At 45.5% G+C, this 7,662-nt stretch overlaps 1 protein-coding gene across 1 annotated transcript in view; it reads right to left on the bottom strand.

Annotated features, from left to right (window-relative positions):
- Positions 1-7,446, bottom strand: part of Myo7b (myosin VIIB) — an 86,372-nt gene extending 78,926 nt beyond the window's left edge. Inside the window, exon 1 of the mRNA XM_074070464.1 lies at positions 7,305-7,446. The gene's annotated coding sequence lies outside the window, so the exon portion shown is untranslated. The remainder of the gene's footprint in view (positions 1-7,304) is intronic.
- Between the last annotated feature and the right edge of the window lie 216 nt (positions 7,447-7,662).

The following is a 7,662-nucleotide window of genomic DNA, read 5'->3' on the forward strand; positions in this document are numbered from 1 at the left end:
TTTCCACTAGCCCCCTATATCTAGCCCAAGCTTGTGTATGGCAATGGGCTCTAGCTCTCTTGCTGGGGTCTCCCTCCACAGGCCTCCTGCCTGAACAATAAACCCTGTACTGGTGTTTGAGCCTTCTCTCTACCTCTTCCATACCTCTTATTTTCTAACAGTTTATATAAAACTTTCTAGATGACCTCATGTTAAACAACTGTTGTCTTCGGTTGGTACAGTTGGTACCCAAATATGTCTGTGACTGGGTATTTGGGGTCACCGACACTGTTCCCCTCCAAATAATGAAAAAATCTAAGGTTTTACTTCAAAAACAACTAAACTAATATGTATATATAACCTCTATAGAGCTGTGATGCTGTTGCTGGTTCCTGTATATTAAATATATTTATGTTTTTCAAGTATATCTAGGTTTCTAAAATACAAAATTTAGATATACGGTAACAAAAAGTTAGTGGTAACTGATATACTGTTCTGTTAGTTGCTAAATTGTCCACCAGAATTTTAAGATGACTCTTAAGTTTTTGTCATTACAGTTCTGATCCTTCTGGGACACTTATAAGCAACTCCATTAAAAAAAATGACTCTAGTAACTACTTATGTGTCATCAAGTTTAGCTTTTTAGACATCTGCTTTTGTTAGATTTTTGTTTTATATTGTCCTTGTCTAGAAGCCTGCTGCCTAAGAGCCACTCCTTCTTAAGCCTCTTTGTTGCTTAAATTTGGCCAAAAGGGTCTAGTTGGCACTGACTCCCACCTGATCTGTTCATTATTCCCTCCCAACGTGGGACGGAAACCAAACAAACAAAATCCAGGAAAAAGGAAATCCTGACAATGACCAATCAAGAAAGATCTTCAGTCTAAGGCCTTATCACCCTGAACGTGCCCAATCTTGTCTGGTCTCAAAAGCTAAGCAGGGCCGGGCCTGGTTAGTACTTGGATGGAAGACAGATCTTCAGAAGAGACTGCTCAGGGACAGATTGGAGACAAGGGAGGAATGCCATCAAAGTTCAAATGGAGACACTGGTGCCAGACCTCTCAAAAATAACCAAGGCCAAGAGGATTAAAGAAATGGTTCTTATGCATGTGTGGCTATCTGGCATTAAAGCCCTTCCAGGCACAAACTCATATTTTTGGACAGGGTCTTCTACTAAAATAGAGACAAAATAACTATTTTTACTGGCTCTAAACATGTCCTTTGATACTTAAAGATGGTGGTTTTAACTTTTTTTAAACAACTAGTTTTCTTAGACATATACACTGACAGTATATTGTTACCATAGTAATTCTACTCAGTTAAAAGAAAAATAAATACTATCTGGATAATAAAATAAAATAAAATATCCAACCATTAAAAGCCCATTGGAGGGGCCCTTTTGTTGTTATCTTGTCTACTCCCACCATAGTTAAAGGAGCAGAGATTGCTCCTTAGATCCTCCACAGTCGAGTCAAGCTAGCTTCTCTCGAGTGGGAGTGCATCCCTGATCTGGCTCCACTGTGCAGGATCACCCTCCGGAACCTGAGCACCCTCCCTTGGCAGGACTCCGCTTCCCAGGAAACAACAGGGAACCAAGAACAACTGAGGAACGACAACCCTGCACTAGTCACCACTGGAAGCTGACTAGTCTAGCACAGCAGAAGCTTGAGGAGTCAACTCTCCAACAGGACAAACGGGTGTTTTTCACCCCAGTTATCTCACTGTAATGTATTGTCACCCCTTGTCTGTATATGCTGCTGTAGTTCTCATCCTTGTCTTTTCCATAGGCTTGGCAGAAATCACCCCTGGTGATTGATCTCATGGTAAAAGGTTTTTAGTTGCTGTCTTCTGTCTCTTTTGAGCAGGATGCACAATTACTATTTATTGTTACCCATCTGGTTTAGCAAAGGACAAAATATGCAGCCCTCCTCCACAAGGGGAAAGCTGCCCCTAACTATACCTGTGGCACCTGTAACCCTATAAATTTCACTGTACTTAAGTCATCTGATTAAACACGGGAAAAAGTAATTAATATAAAAATAGATAAAAAGGGTCTTGACCCCGAGAGTCTGATACACCTCAAATTAGTAACTGTTACCCATGAGAGTTCCTCATACCAAGTTTTTTACTCCTTTTATAAAAATAAATTTTCCATCTCTGCCAAAGCTAAAAACTTGTTCCTCTCACTGGATTAGTCTATAGCCCAGACACTAAATGTTACTTCATGCTATGTTTGTTTTTGTGGAGGGGGGGGGACCAACATGGGAGACCACTGGGCTTGAGAAAAAGATGACAAATGACTTTTCATGTAATGATGTTATAAAAATACAAACTCTAAATAAAGATGATACTCTTTGACCCTAGGTGGGTCTGAGCATCAAAGGGGGAATAATGTAGCAGGGAGGAGGATCAGAAGAAAACATTCTAGGCCTGAGTCCTGAGAAAGTAGCATGGAGGTAGGGATGGCATAGCAGAGAGATAAAACCTGAGAAATCTGAACATGAAGAAGGTCACATAGCACCAGGGAGGGGAAAGTCCAATAGCACTAGGATAAAGTAGCCAAAAAAATTAAATATAACCATATATGGATTAGACCTTGCTTTTTGCTTCCGTAACCTGCTTGCAAAGGTACATAAGGTGAGACCCCTTTGTTCTCGGGGCTCAGCCTTTGGACATAAGTCCACTGAGTCTGTGCTGGCACAATAAAATGTTGCTTCCTGCTAATTGTCTCAAGAGTCCCATATCTCAGCTTGCAAACTCCTGCAACACCTGGTCCCTGAGACAAATGCTCCTGGTCACCACAAGGGCTCCCTTCTCTTCTGTCCAGGTTAGCCCAGGGTGAGGATGTAAAGACACAGCCCTTCATCGGTCCTCTCCTAATAAGCTCAGGGCCTGGCCACCCCAATGCCCAAACCCCAGAATACGTGTCAGCTGGCTGGCTCATCAGAGGCTGGTCCAGCCCCTAGTGGGGAAGGCAGTCATGGCAAAGTGGCTAAGAGAATTCCTTTTCCCTGAGCAGGGCTCTCTCCCCTCCAGAGAAGAAACACAGAGGCTGAGGACAGCAAGGACCTTATTTGTGCTCAGCAACATCAAAGGAGGAGCAAATTTGGTTGTGTTTATCCCTCCCCACCTTCACTTACACACACAGACACACACAACCAGGTTCAAGTGCTTGTGATTCCCTGAAGGTATGGGTGAAGGAACAGCCTGTGTCGCCTAATCATCAACCCACTTGCTCAGACCTGGCTCAACTGTTCCCTTAGCCTCCCTGAGGCTGTTCCCACAACCAAAGGGACAGAGGAGTCCATTCGTCTTGGCTCCTGATGGACCCTGTCCAACTCTCAAGAAATAATGTAAGCTTGGCTTTCACCTGTCTAGAGAACCGCTTTCCCTGAGTTGTCAGCTTGCCCAGAGACAACTGAAAGACACAGCCCCACAGAAAACCCCTTGATGTAGAACTAGCCCTTAAGAAAGCCTCTTTCATTCTAGAGATAGCTGGTGGGGTGCCTCATTCACATATAGACAGTGCTGGAGAGCCCCGCCTCCTTTTCCTGCAGAAGCCCTCGAGAAATCCTCCTGGAAGTACTGTTATCACCAATGTCATTTCTTCCTTAGTACCCCATTCATGACATTCCATCGGAGAGCTGGCCTGCTCCTCAGAAACTGGCTTGTGCTAACTTGAGGATATCATTAGTCTTTCTCTGCTTTTTTGTGACTTCTGACTGACCACCTGGGACAAATTTAGCCTCTTTGCCTAGCAAGTATACAGGACATTTTGTTTCCTAATCTTTCCCCAGCTACATTGTATTTTCCTACCTTGATTTTCTTTTCATCTCAGTTTCTCACTTATTGTATTTTGGATTCTGTTCTATTATGGATCTACCTATAACCTGCCTCAAACCACTCTGTTTTGTTTACTCCCCAAATAAGGCAGGTGGTGGATGAAAGAGAGGGTACGTATGAGACTGGATAAGAACAGCCAGATTTCACAGCCATGTCTTCTGTTTTTAATGCGAAGCTGATTTAGACTGATTTGTGCCACCTGCTTCCTTTAAAACTTGGAAAAAGACTTTCCCTTAGCCTGGCATAGACTGGGCTCTGACTGCAGTATGATCTTCCTGGGATGGCGGCAGTGAGCACCTCAGCCATCTTCTTTCTGAGTCAAGCACAAATGAGCATAAGCAGATCACTGTGCCAAGCACAGACCCAGTGCAGAGAGCACAGTTCAAATGAGATATTTGCAAAAACCCTGGACCATGCATCTATTCGGACAGCAACCAAACTATCGAAAGTTTCTTGACATTTGTCTGTGGAGCCTCTCTGGGAATCCTTACCCATGCACTGTCCTTGTGCTCCCCATAATCCCCAGCAATGTTTCATTCACTCGATGTTTCTTGCCTCTAATTTCTACCCTGAATTGAGCAAAATATCCTGGGCTGCCACCCCAGCCCCCAGAACAGAGTAGGGACTCAGTTAGGACTGTGCTACAAGTTTTTCAATAGTAGCTCACTAATTTAATTTAATCCACACAAAACCCTGCAGGGTAAGTGATGTGGCTCCACTTGACAGATGAGGAAACACGGGCTTAAGGTCCCATGCTGGTAACTCAGGCAGGACTTGAATCCAGGATGGGCTCCAAGATCCTTGCTATTCTACTGCTCTTTCCTTTGTCTGACTTTGCAAGATCCTACAGGGTTGCACTGACCAAGATGGTAGCCTCTAGCTACATATGTCTATTTAAATTTAATTTTTATGCAAATTAAAACTAGGCTAGTGGCTAATTGTTTTGGGTAGTAAAGAAAAGAACATTAATGTCACTATGGAAAGTAATTGTTATGATTTGTATATGGTTTATCACCTCTGAAACTCACATTGATATTTAATCCCCAGTGTGACGAATTAAGAGGGTAGAAACAATCTTGCTAGGACCTCATAGTCTAGAGACCTAGGAATGTTGTTTTACTTAATCTCAAAATTTCCTCTTCCATGAAAACATATTACCATTCCTGCTCTTCCCCCTTGAAAGGCTTCTTATGTGAATGGAGTGAGGATCAGGAAGTCAGAGCCATTTAAGACACATGAAATGTGGAGCTCTGGTGGTTAGAGGTGGGGCCTTTGGATGGTAAATAGGATTAGGCAAAATCATCAGGGAGTATCCATGATTGAATCCTAGTGGTTTTATAAGAACAGGAAGAGATCAGAGGGTATACATATGCTTCTGGTCTCTTACCATGTAACACCTTGGGACTTTGCCAGCAAAAAACATCATCACAAAATGCAGCCCTTTGACCCTGGATCAGAACCAGGAACCACAATAAACCTCTTTAGAACTTAGCTGTGCTATTCCATTACTAGCAGCGAAAAAATGGACTAAGATAGTAACCTAGCATCCCCCACTACTCCCCTATGCCTGTACTTGGTTCCTGCCAGGTGCTAACAGTTCCCAAACTGAACTGGTCCTTTCTTTCCTTGGCATCCTTGTGAGTGGCATTTCCTTCTCCTGATATCCCCTGCTCTCCACCACTGTCATCAAGCCACCTCTCCTTCAAAGCCCACTCAGCTCACCATCCCCCAACCTTTTGTCCCCAGTTGCATGACACCCTCCTGTGATTTCTTGATGCTCTGAGTTCTGTGCCCCTGGTGTTTGCTGGTCACTTTTCCTTTCCACAACTAGTGGTGAAAGACCACGATCCACACTGAAGAGGTAGAGAAGAGTATAAAATGACATTGGATTAGAAATCTTGATTCCATCCTTGGCTTGCCTTCTGCCCCTCCCCACTCCATTTATCCACTTGGCATATCTGGGCAGAGTGCCTACTCTCTGCTGGTCCTGGGTGGTACAGGACAGGGAAGTCCTGAGGAGACCAGCCCTTACCCTCAAGGACCTCATAGTCTAAAGACCTTGAGACGTTGTTTTACTTCATCTCAAAATTTCCTCTTCCATGAAAAACATACTACTATATCTGCTCTTCCTCCTTGAAAGGCTTGTTATGTAAATGGAGTGAGGATCAGGAAGCCAGAACTATTTAAGACACATGAAATGTGGAGCTCTGGAAATGCCTAGAGACAAACTAGATGTCCTTCCTTGCTATGCCACCTCTCCACAGAGCCTCACACAGACAGCTTGGGTGCAGGAGGCCCCAAACAGAACAGTCCTCTGAGAAACATCACCTGAGGGGCAGGTGGCAGGATGTCCAGTACTTCTAGGGAGATGGGGGAGTCCTCTGGTCTAAATAATCATTGAACTGAGGGGTTCTTACAAGAGTTTGCTGGGAGGACTAGTGGCGTGGCTCAAATAGTAAGAGCACCTGCCTAGCAAGCATGGGGCCCTGAGTTCAAACCCCAGTGCTGCCAAAAAAAACAAAAACAAAAAAGAGTTTTCTGGGTGAGTGTATTTCAAAGTTGCTCTTAGAATTTTGGTTTTCTTCTAACTAAAATCCTGAACAGAGTTCAGAGGTCTTATGGATGAGAACTAAATTTGGGTCTACAGTTACAAAGAGGATCCTGAGGAGTCCTAGACACAGGGAACACATGCACCCTAACAAGTTAGGAGATTTAGGATGGGGACCTCACACCTGCCAACCTCAGCCAATCTCTCCTGACTTCTGTGTCTCAAGCTTCCTTCTCTGTGAAATGGGGAGTAGGCACACCCTATGCTGGCAATCCAGGTGCCACAAGGCCACATCTGTCTTCCCAACCCCTCATTCCCCCAACCACCTAACACTCCCATCCAAAGGAGGCCTTGAGGCCAGGCAGGTCTTGGCTTGCCACACCAGGGCCCAGGCCTTTCAGAAGTAACTAAACACAATTGTCCAAGGTATGTGGATCAGTCAGATAAACCTGGGCTGTGGAGTCACTCCAGCTCTGCTTCTTCCTGTGGGTACCTTAGCCCCCCATCCTCAGTCTCTTGTCCATAAAATGGAAGCAATGTACCAGAGTGCCTTGAGGATACAGTGAGCCTTCTCAGACTGCCCTTAATGCCCCTTGATTCCAAGGCCAGGCCCTACCATTGTGAGGAGGCTGGGGATGGAGCAGCCCAGTACTGGGCATCGCCCTATTCAGGTCGACCTTATAGCAGAGGGCCACACAGCTTTATTTCCTCCTCTTCGGCCTCCCAGGGTTGGCCCTACAGCCTGATGGACCGAGTCCCTGGGCTGAGATTTCCGGTTTCCAGTCTCTTTAGAGGAATCTCTAGACCTCTACCCCACAGGCCTGCCCCACTCCATTCCCAGGTCTGTGCCTCCTGCCCTACCTGGGTCCAGTGACCTCCCAGAGATGAACCCCTCCTCCATTCCTCCAGCTGATGGAGTACACATGGAGCTCCTTACCTTGTCAGGATGGGTATCCCCTCCACCCTGGACACTCTGAAAGACCTGGGAAAGGAGGTAGGATAAGGGCTCTGGGTGTGGGATAGAGTAAGGGACAGAGGAAGAGGCGGACAGGCTCCAGGAGGAAATGGCTGAGCACTCTGGGCCCACGTAATTTATTACAGGACTTTGTCCTCAGTCTGCAGGCATATCCACTCCCACATGCCTCCTGCAACCCCAGCCAGCAAGGCCTCAGGAAAGTTCACTCCTCAGCAGAGCAACGGATGCTTGCTTCCTGGCCATTAGGGTTGGCGCTCTGCACACCTGCTTCTGACCACCAGCCAAATCCTGGGGTGACAATCAGCTGATCCTCCAGGCA

Source organism: Castor canadensis, chromosome 4, assembly GCF_047511655.1.
Source record: "Castor canadensis chromosome 4, mCasCan1.hap1v2, whole genome shotgun sequence".
NCBI classification, from domain to species: domain Eukaryota; kingdom Metazoa; phylum Chordata; class Mammalia; order Rodentia; family Castoridae; genus Castor; species Castor canadensis.